Below are 12,059 nucleotides of genomic sequence, written 5' to 3' on the forward strand. Positions count from 1 at the left end.
TCGGTTGGACTGTCTTGGACTTTAGGCCGTATCAAGCAAGTGAATTGAGGACTGTTGACGATTAATTTCGCCTCCCCAATAATGCTTTAATCTTTGTCCATTGACTTTAAATTTTCGACCATTTGTCCCTCTAACTTCGATCGCTCCATGTGGGAATACCTCATTGACAATAAAAGGACCAGACCCCCTTGATTTGAGCTTTCCCGAAAATAATTTTAAGCGAGAATTATAAAGCAACACTGCTTCTCCTAGCTCAAAGCTTCTTGCCAATATCTTCTTATCATGCCATTGCTTCGTTTTGTCTTTGTAGAGTTTGGCATTCTCATAAGCTTGAAGGCGAAATTCATCAAGTTCATTTTATTGCAACAACCTTTGCTCACCTGTTACTTGTACATCAAAATTTAACTTTTTCACAGCCTAATAAGCATTGTGTTCAAGTTCCACTAGTAAGTGACAAGCTTTGCCAAAGACCAACTTGTATGGAGACATACCAATTGGGGTCTTCTAAGTAGTCCTATATGCCCACAGTGCATCATCCAATCTCTTTGACCAATCTTTTCTTGTGGGACACATGGTCTTCTCCAAAATCCTTTTGATTTCGCGATTCGATACTTCCTCTTGGCCGCTAGTTTAAGGATGGTATGCAGTGGCAACCTTATGTTTAACTCCATATTTTGCTAGAAGTGCATCAAAGTACTTGTTGCAAAAGTGACTTCCCTCATCACTAATAATTACCCTTGGAGTGCCAAATCGAGTGAAAATCTTTTTCTTGATGAAATTCAGTACCACCTTCGAATCATTATGAGGAAAGGCTACCGCTTCAACCCACTTGAGACATAATCCACAGCAAGCAAAATGTATTTGTTGTTATATGAGGATATGAACGGACCCATGAAGTAGATACCCCATACATAAAAAATTTTTATCTCCATGATGTTGTTGAGAGGCATCTCATGTCGCCTTGAGATATTTCCCACCCGTTGGCACTTGTCACATTGCAAGACAAAATTATGAGCATCCTTAAATAATGTAAGCCAATACAAACCTGATTGGAGGACTTTAGCAGCAGTCCTTGTTCCTCCAAAGTGTCCTCCATTATCTAAAGAATGGCAATGGTGAAGCACACTTTGAATCTCTTCCTTCGGGACACATTTTCTGAACATTTGGTCTTTACACTGTTTGAACAAGTAAGGCTCATCCCAAAAATAAAATTTAACATCATACAAAAATTTCTTTTTCTGATGAAAATTTAAATCAGGGGAAATAATATTGCTTACCAAATAGTTTACAAAATCAGCATACCAAGGAAGTGATTTCTTACCAACTTGAAGCATTTGTTCATCAGGAAAAGTCTCTTTGATTAAGGTCGAATCCTTACCTTGAGCTTCAATTTCTAATCTTGAGAGGTGGTCTGCAACTTGATTTTCTGTTCCTTTTATATCATGAATCTCAAGATCAAATTCTTGAAGTAAGAGGATCCACCTTATCAATCTTGGCTTAGCATCCTTCTTGGCAATCAAATACTTGATAGCTGAGTGATCAATGTACACTATCACCTTTGTCCCCACGAGATAGGAGGGAAATTTGTCAAAAGCAAAAACCACAGCCAAGAGCTCATTTTCTATCGTGGTATAATTTTTCTGAGCCTCATTCAAAATCTTGCTAGCATAATAGATGGAATGGAAGATTTTATCCTTCCTTTGTCCCAAAATAGCTCCCACCGCTTAACCACTCGCATCACACATTAGCTCAAAAGGAAGAGTCCAATCGGGACTAATTATGATAAGTGCAGATATTAATCTTTTCTTCAATTCTTCAAAGGCAACAAGACATTCATTATCAAACTTAAATGGCACATCTTTCTCCAATAAATTGCAAAGTGATTTAGAAATTTTTGAAAAGTCCTTAATAAATCTTCTATAAAAACCAGCATGACTAAGAAAACTTCTAATACCTTTGACGTTTATTGGAGGTGGTAGTTTCTCGATTGCTTCAATTTTTTCTTTATCAACCCCAATGCCATTACTAGAGATCTTGTGCTCAAGAACAATACATTCTCGCACCATGAAGTGATATTTCTCTCAATTGAGCACCAAATTTGTTTCTGAGCACCTCTTGAGTATCCTAGTAAGATTTAAAAGACAATCATCAAAATTATTTCCAAAGACTGAGAAATCATCCATAAATACCTCCAAGCATTTTTCCACCATGTTTGTGAATATGGTCATCATGCATCGTTGAAAGGTGGCAGGTGCATCACATAATCCAAATGGCATTCTTCTAAAAGCAAAGGTGCCATAAGGACATGTAAATGTAGTCTTTTCCTGATCTTCAGGAGCAATAGCAATTTGGTTATAGCCAGAATAACCATCCAGAAAATAATAATATTCCTTACCAGCCAAGCGATCTAACATTTGATCAATGAATGGAAGAGCGTAGTGATCTTTCCTTGTGGCTTTGTTGAGCTTGCAGTAGTCCATGCACACTCTCCATCCAATCACCGTTCTTGTTGGAATGAGCTCATTATTGTCATTGGCCACCACAGTCATTCCTCATTTCTTAGGAACACATTGAACTGGACTTATCCATGAGCTATCAGAGATAGGAAAATTATTCCGGCATCTAACCACTTGATGATTTCCTTCTTGACCACTTCCTTCATGATGGGATTCAATCTTCTTTGTTGTTCAATTGTGGCTTTGTGATCTTCCTTAAGAAGAATTTTATGCATGCAAATAGAAAGGCTAATCCCCTTAATATCAGCTATGGTTTACCCCATTGCTTTCTTGAATTCTCTAAGTGTTCTCAATAACTTCTCCTTTGCAAGCTAGTAAAAACATAAGAAATAATAACCGGAAGAGTGGAAGATTTTCCAAGAAAAGCATACCTCAAGTGTGCTGGTAGAGGTTTGAGTTGCAAAGTAGGTGGCTCCTCAATGGAAGGCTTAGAAGTTGGCACCAAAGAAGCTGAAATATCTAAAGACTCAAATTGATGATTAGTTCTAAATTTGGAGTGAGCATTCAACAAATTTGAATATTCAATAAACTCATCATCATCCCTATCAAAGTTAGCAACTAAACATGCTTCAAGAGGATCATTGGGATTTTCTTCTAACAAAACATCATGTGTTAAATTGTTCACTACATTCACAGAAAAACAGTCTTTAGATGTCACAGGTAATTTTTAAGCTTTGAAAATATTAAATGTTACTTGTTGGTCTTGAACTCTCAAAGTGAGCTCACCTTTTTCAACATCAATCAAGGCTCTAGCAGTTGCTAAGAATGGCCTCCCAAGAATGATTGGAATTTGCCTATCTTCTTCCATGTCAAGAATTATAAAATCAACTGGAAAAATAAATTTATCTACCTTGACAAGAACATCTTCAATAATTTCCCTTGGGTACACATAAGAATGATCAGCCAATTACAAAGTTACAGAAGTGGGTTTGCATTCACCTAAACCAAGTTTCTCAAAAATTGACCAAGGCATTAAATTGATACTTGCACCTAAATCACTTAAAGCTTTTGCAAACAATAAATTACCAATAGTGCAAGGGATTGTGAAAACTACTTGGATCTTTGAGTTTTGGTGGCAGCTTGTTTTGGAGAATTGCACTACACTCTTCTGTAAGGGAGACAGTTTCAAACTCACCTACCTTTCTCTTTTTGGAGAGGATGTCTTTCAAGAACTTGACATAACTGGGCATTTGTTCCAGAGCTTCAGCAAAAGGAATATTTATGTGTAATTTCTTGAAGACATCAATGAACTTCTAAAATTGCTTTTCAAGCTTTTGCTTTTGGAGTCTTTGGGGAAAAGGTTGTGGAAGATGGATGACTTGAGAAGTTCCATGATTTTCAGCCCTGACATCATCTTTCTTTTCGACTTCACTCTCTTTTTCACACATTCCTTCCCTATCAACAACTTCATTCTCAAGTTCATCTACTTTTTCATTCACCCCTTCAATCTCCTTTCCACTCCTTAAAGTGATTGCTTGGCATTGTTCTTTACCTTTTGGGATTGATTTGTGTGTCACTAGGTAGAGAACCTTGAGGTCTATTGTTGATGGAATATGCAAGCTGTCCCATTTAGGTTTCAAGATTTCTCAAGGATGCTCCAAAGCTTTGAATTATCGCATCATTCTTGGATATATACTGCAAGAGAAGTTCTTCCACTTGGGTCTTCTTTTCAGGAACTGGTGGTCTAACTTGTTGTTGAAATCTCGGAGGCATGTTGGGTTTTGGATTAGAAGGCCCTGCATTGTTATTCCATGAAAAATTGGGATGGTTTCTCCAACCAGGATTATAAGTATTGGAATATGGGTTGTTCTACTATCTGTTAAAGTTTCCCACAAACTAGACTGATTCAGAATTGTATGGACATTGATCATTTGAATGGCCATCCCCACACATCTCACAAATTGAATTTTGAACTGCATGAACTCTCATTGTGTCAATCTTCTTGGACAGTGCAGCCACTTACGTGGCTAAGTTGCTCATTGCATCAATTTCATAGGCTCCAACAGCTTTTCTCGAATCTGACCTTTCTGAAGGCCATTGATAATTATTTGAAGCCATTTCTTATAACAAATTATAAGCATCTGCTGCATTTTTACTGATTAATGCCCCACCACCACCAGCATCAATTGTGGTTTTAATTGACCTAATCAGCCCATTGTAGAATGTTTGAACTTGCAGCTAATTAGGAAGCCCATGATGTGGACATCTTCGTAGTAGTTCTTTAAACCTCTCCCAAGCTTCATACGAGGACTCACCATCAAATTGTGTGAATGAGGTGATATCGTTCCTCAACTTTGCAGTCTTTGCAGGCGGAAAGAACTTTGCGAGAAACTTTTGAGCCAATTCCTCCCATGTAGTGATAGACCCATTAGGCAGTGAATTAAGCCAACTTTTTGCTTTATCCCTCAGAGAGAATGGAAATAGTCTCAATCTAATAGCATCATAAATTACTCCATTGTATTTAAAGGTACCGCAAATCTCTAGGAAATTTACTAAATGAGCATTAGGATCATCATTGGGTAACCCACCAAATTGGATTGAAGACTGAATCATCTGAATATAGGCTTGTTTAATTTCAAAATTATTTGCATTGATGGAAGGTCTCCTAATGCTTTGGTGCAAACCTTGCAACAGAGGAACTGCATAATCTCGCAATGCTCTATTTGCTTCGGGAACTGCATTAATGGCATTATTACCATTATTAATGTTATCCTCGGCCATTGTTTGATTTAAAGTTGCAACTTGTAAATTCTCCCTTCGACGTCTTCTAAAAGTTCTTTCTATCTCAGGATCAAAAGGAACAAGGTTTAAGTTGTCTCTTCTTTGCATACAATGACCATAGATATCTGCAAGATAAACAAAATCTAAAATTAAAACAAGACAAATAAAATTTGAAGTAAGACCAAATTGCTTGGTATTAGTATTAGTAAAAATTCTAGAAACAATTCCCCGGCAACAGCACCAAAAACTTATCAGTTAAAATCCTACTTCGCAAGTATACGTATCGAATAGATAGTATATTAGCAAGTAAGGTATCAATCCCATAAGGAATTGATCTAAAACTTTACTAATTACTAAAATTAGAACAATTCAGTCTTATCCAAACAATCAAAATTTATTAATTAACTAAAATTAAAACCAACAAGAAAAATTGAAGTAATAATAACTTGAAAAAATATCAAATCAAACAAGCCTAGGATCACAATATCCCTCACACTTCATCTAAATCTTACCTCTCTTACTTAACTTATTTCAATGGGTTGAATTGCTAACCTAGAGTCCTAAATTATTTATAAGGGTCTCCCGACTCAACCTATAAAAATATCTATTTTAACCAAATCACTATATCCCTATGTGATTTGAAATTAAAACAGACTCATTAAGTTCATGCTCTAATTTGGCTACATACGGCCTATAGGTATATCCCTATCCTATACGCAAATCAATTAATTTGATCATATGCTATCCCAATTTTAGTCTACTCTAAACTCCCTTTCCCAAGTTTGTTTAGGTTCCTAGATCAATTTAATTGGTGATCAGACAATTAAAAGCATTAAGAACAAATTGGAATAAACAATTCAAATCCCATTAAAAATAAGTAAGAAAGAGATTAAAAACTTAGACTACATGTGAGTTCAATTGCAATCCTAGAAAAAAAAAATTAGCTGCTCATAATTGCAAAATAAAATAACATTGTATAAAATTCAATCATTGAAAGTATCAAGAAAGATAAAAGCTAAGGAAGAAAACAAAACAATATTTTTCGCCTTGATCTCTAAGTTTCAGCCTCAACTTGTAACTTCTTGAATCTCTCAAAAGTTATTTGTCTAATGTTATTAAACATATTCTATTTATACTAATAGACTAAACCTAAAGTTCCTTAAGCTGACTTAGGGTTTAATTGGGCTTAAAAGTGTAATAAAAGGCCCAAAAATTAATTATCAGTCTTTACAAATTTTCATTCCCGGCACAATACGTCTAGCCATTTTTCGATGCAATTTTCTCTATCTTCAAAGCAGAACTAGGCAAAGTGATCTCATAAAAGGTGTAGCTCTGTCTCATATCTTTTCAATGGTCTAAGAATCGCATCATTTGAAGTTTTGTAGCTCGAGATATGGCCAAAATACTGAAGCATATGCACATAGATTCTGGGTCTGTCTACACCTTACTTTCCAAAATTAAGCCCAATCACTTTTAATCCTACAAAAGAAATATAAGAGCTAATAAATAATAACCAAATTAACATGAATAAAATAAAATTAAAATAAATAACTTAAAAGTAACCTAATTATAAAAACAACTAAAAATAAGTAAATTATAATTAAAAATTGAGGACTTAGCTAATATTTAATAACAAAATTGGAATAAAATAATTCTATAAAATAGAATTATCAAGTTTCTTTTAGTATGCTACCACCCAAAATGGAAAAAAGAATTGGTTACTTTCTCTTTTAGCGTGTTGTCACTTTGATGCCATATTAAAGAACATGGAACTTCACTACTCTTGAGTAATTTTGGTGCCATGGGATCATTAATCAGAATGTGTTGTGTTATCAGCAAACAAACTATTCTGGCAAAATCCCTCCAACCATGAACCATGTCTTACCTAAGCTTCTTGAGTGTCTTAAACTTGTCTATAGAGTACTCAAATTCTATAATGTTCAGCAGCTGCACCGGATAAAAGGTGGACAATCGACATGAAGTGGACTGGTTTTGTCTACGCCTGGAATTAAGATTTTGGTTAGGATTCTATCACCTCTCCATTGTAGTAATTCTGCATTTGCAAACTATTTGTTAAGATTACACTTCCTCAACACTCTTCATTATTTGTTATAGAGGGTTCTTTTGATAAAGAGAGAGAGAACGTGTTGCAATAAGTGAATCGAAATGCACTAGAGGTAGCGGAAAGGAAGACTGGAGCAGTCCTTGAAGCGTAAGTGCTTTGATGGTAGGTGGTGAAGGAAAAGAAAAAGTGGAGGAAGCAACAAATTACGACGAACGGGAAAGGCTGAATAGTAAGAATGTTGAAGGAGTCTTGAGAGAGCTTTTAAGATAATCTCTGCTAAGTTTCTAATGATTTCTGATTGTTTCCCAACCTCTAAGGCTCTCATATTTATACTAATCAGGAGCATCTCTTAGGAGTAGTTGGGAGAGCACGTTCAATCATGGGAGATCATGCTTGTCATGAAAGAGTAGTTAAAGAATGGTTTATGGGATATTAAGAAAATGGCAATGTAGTTTAGTAGTGGGTGTAAATTTTGGGTAATGGAATAGTGACACTTGATAGTGCACCACATGTATTCTTAAGAAAGAAATAAAAAATGAGTAAAGCACATATACTTCAAGGAAAGGTTAAGAGGAAGTCCTTGTAACTATCTCTATATATGAGCCACCAAGCCAAGCTCTTTAAAACATTTCAAATGTGAAGATAACTCATGAACCTTGCCACTTATTCTAAGTTACTTTCACTTCCCCGTACAAACCATGCTTGTTCTTGAGTGTTTTCGAGCTTAGAACACTCTTCGGTGCTCTCACGTTGGGAACGCCTTTGAGCACTTCTGTGCTCGAAACATCTCTGGGCACTTCCACGCTTAAAACACCTTAGGTGCTTTTACGTTTGGATCACCCCTAAGCACTTCCCTACTCATAACACTTAGGGGTGCTTTCGCGGCGGAACACCTTTTGGTGCTTCTTCGCTTTGAAAATCCCTAAGCCCTTTAGTATTTGGAATCGTTTCCACATTTGAAACACCCTTGGGTGCTTGTTGTTTAATTTTCTATTCACGCAAGTATACATATCGTAACGATAATATAATGATAAGTAAAGTGTCGATTCCATAGAGAATTGAATTACTTCTTATTGTTAACTACTAAAATTGTAACATCTTAATCTTATCCAAATAATTAAATTTAAAATTATTAAAAAGAAAAATTAAACTAATAAATTGAAACTAAAATTAAATAGTAAATTTGTTTTATAAAACTCACTTAACTACCAGATCTAAGATTATGATATCCCTCAATACTTCATCTGATTATTGTCTCTTTTTCTTAACTTAATTTAATGGATTAAGTTGCTAACCTAGAGTCCTAAATTATTTACAAGCCTCTGTCGAGTTCCTCATAAAATATCTCTCCTAATTAATTTACTACAAATCTATGCAAATTAAATTGAAGAAAGATTTATTAAGTTCGTGCTCTAATTTTGGCTACGTATGGCTTATAGGTGTATGTCTACCTTATATATAAATCAAACCACCTAATCAACTAAGTGCATTCAATCATATGCTATTCTATTCAAGGTCTACCTAAATTTCCTTCGTTAAGGTTTAACCTAGGTTTCCGATTCAATCTAATTGGTGATAATGCAATTAGAAACATTAAGAACAAAATAAAATAAACAACTTAAATCCATCAAATACAAGTAAAATAGAGATAAATAATTTAGACTACATACTGAGTTCAGTCATAACCTTAGATAAACAATTTAATTCCTCATCAAGTCACACGTCATCATCAAATAAAGTTTAAACATTGAAACTAAACCAAGATAAATAAAGAACAAAGAAACTCCAAGAATGAAACTCTTGATCCCTAAATCTTCTTGAATCCTTCAATTTCTTTTCAGCTTCAATGAGACTTTTTTTTTCAATGATTTTGTGGCTTGAATCTCAATTGTCAATCTGGTGTTTCGTTCTCTCTCCATTTTTTAAAAGTTCTTTGAAAGGTTGTTTTTATAAGGCTTTGAAGTTAGGCCAAGTTAGGTGAAGAAAGAAGTCAATTCCAATCAGGATTTCCTCATCAGACTACATGAGCCGCAACCTTGACCAATTAAGTAGCAAAAATTGTAATTGTTCTAAGACTACAATAGTATGTCAACTTCAATATAATTTTTGACCACCTTCCAAGCTGAACTAAGCAAAGTGGTAGTCATGAAAGTTGTAGCTTTTTCTCTCATCTTTCCAACGGTCTAAGAATCATCTCATTTAGAGTTTTTCAAAGAGATTTATGATCGAAATACCAAAATATATGCAGTGAAAATCTACACCTCAAAATTACTCTCTTTCTTCCATTAAAATTCTTCATTCATTCAACACGTACAAAAGCACAAATAAATCAATAACAACCTATCTTAACCACATTAACACCAAAATAAGTATAAAATTAACTAAGATTAGATTGACTCACCTAAATTAACTAATTTAAATAATTAAATAAAACTTACTAATTTCTATGCATTACTACAAGAACTAAGCTAAATTACTATAAAAATTAAGCTCAAATAACTTTATATCATAAAGTTATCAGTGTTTCCATGCTTAGAACACCCATGGGTGCTTCGCGCTTGAAACACTTTTAGGTGCTTCTGCACTTGGAACACCCTTGGGCGCTTCCGTGTTTGGAGCATCCTTGGCGCTTTCGCACTTGTAATGACCTTGGGCATTTTCGCACTTGGAACACTTTTGGGCATTTCTGCACTTGGATCACTCTTGGGTGCTTCCATACTTGGAACACCCATAGGCACTTCTGTGCTTGGAACACCTTTGATGTAATTTGTCTTTAACACAGTACTTAAAAATAGTTAGCCAAAATTGGGCATTTACATTTTGCCCTTAGCATAAAATTTCTTATAAGGAGTTTTATGCATAAAATAAAGAGATGCACATAGTAATACTTCTTTTTTTAATTTTAGAGGTGTTTTGAATACTACTCACAATACTTCTTCTTCTCCGAGAGGTGTTCCAATACAACTCACAATGCTTCTCTTGGATGTGTTCTTGCAATGCCTCTTATTTCCATGTGTTGTCTTTTCTAGTGATAAGTCATTGACTCAATGCTTTTAACACTTATTTGGAAGACTTTCATGGCATTTTAGTCTGGGTATGAAACTTGGAAATTTTAGAGCATATAGATGGCTTCAGTGAGAGATCGAAAGATGGAGTTGTGAGGAAGATTAAGCAACCTTTCCATATTTGAGAATGATAATCTTCTTGCCCTCTAAACTTTATACTTAACTAGTTTTTTTTTCTTATTCTTCTTTTTTTGATTTCGTAGACTTATTTTCCAAAGTAAATTCCAAAGTAAACATTTACTTTACTTTTCTCATGGTTTTATTGAGCTATTCTATTCCATATTTCATTCTTTGTAAACATATGAATGTTTTACAACTATTGTTGTATGCGACCAATAAGGATTCTCAATCTCATATTAGAGAGAATAATCCTCAACCTAGTAGGAAAGAGAATGATATTTTATATAAGCATTTAAAGCTGTAGCCTAATTGTGAATAGCAAACTATGGCCAAAAAGTGAGCAATAAATCTTGCAGCCAATTTGTGAATAGCAAACTATGGCCAAGAAGTGAGCAATAAAGCTTGCGACCAACATGTGAATAGCAAACTATGGCCAAAAAGTAAGTGATAAAGCTTGCAACCAATAGTGTAATATTATTATAGCCAGATTATGAGCATTAAAGCTTGCGACTGAAATATGAATTATATGGTGAAAGATTTGAACCCTTACGACCAAGTGAAACAATAATATTGTAGCCAAAATAAGAGCGATAAAGCTTGCGGCTGAAAATGAATTTACTTTTTTTGCAAATATTAAATTTTGAATACATGAAATAATCATTAGTAGAAATCATAGACATATCATGGATGAGTGAGAAACAACTTATTCTGCATCTTATTGTTTCCAACCATTATTTCTCTTGCTTACACTCTCTTATAAAATATTTTGCGTAGATCTCTACATTCATTAAGTGATTGACCAACTGTACAGTGATAGTTACAATGCCTTGGATTGGACTTTTCTTCTATTGTTGGTGGTTGTGAAACATGAGGTAAGTTCACTTGTCTATCCTTTATCCATTTGTGGATAAGCGCTTTCACTTTGTCTAGTGAGATTGAGAGTGGTGGTGCAAAATCAATCTCATCTTCTTATCTTTTTCTTAGATTGTCTCTTTTAGGACATAAAGGAGGTCGATGGTTTCTTCTTTCTCTACTTCTTCCATGAATTGCTTTTACTATTAGGGTATTTTTCCTCTCAAAATGACTTGTTCCTTGCTGTCTAAGAATTGTATTGTTGGTCCGTCGTGCAGCTTCGACTAAAGTGGCAAAAGTAGGAAAAAGTAAGTTTTCCAAATATAATCTATATTCATCAAACATACCTTGGATGCAAACTTTGACTAACTCTTTCTCATCATGGAAATCTTGTATGTCCAGCATCCTTTCTTTGAAATGTTGGATGTACTCTATAAGATCCTTTCTTGCCTTTTGATGTTCTCTCCCCAAGTCAATAAGGGTTACTTTCTTTTGGGTAGAAAAAAACTTTTCTCCAAACATTCTACACATTTGGTTCTAAGAGTCAACTGAGCCGGGAGTGAGATTAACATGCCAAGTGTAGGTTTTCTCAATAAGGGACTTAGAGAACTCCTTTAGCTTGAAATTATCATCCAAGCTTGCGAATCCCAAGGTTTTTACAAACTTCATAACATGTTCTCGAGCATCACTAGTCTTGCCATTGAATTGTTTGAATTTTGG

General features: G+C 34.8%; 1 pseudogene; it reads right to left on the bottom strand.

Annotated features, from left to right (window-relative positions):
- On the bottom strand, positions 505–10,034 carry LOC108663598 (annotated as a pseudogene).

The sequence above is a fragment of the Theobroma cacao genome, chromosome 10, assembly GCF_000208745.1.
Source record: "Theobroma cacao cultivar B97-61/B2 chromosome 10, Criollo_cocoa_genome_V2, whole genome shotgun sequence".
Classification (NCBI taxonomy): Eukaryota; Viridiplantae; Streptophyta; class Magnoliopsida; order Malvales; family Malvaceae; genus Theobroma; species Theobroma cacao.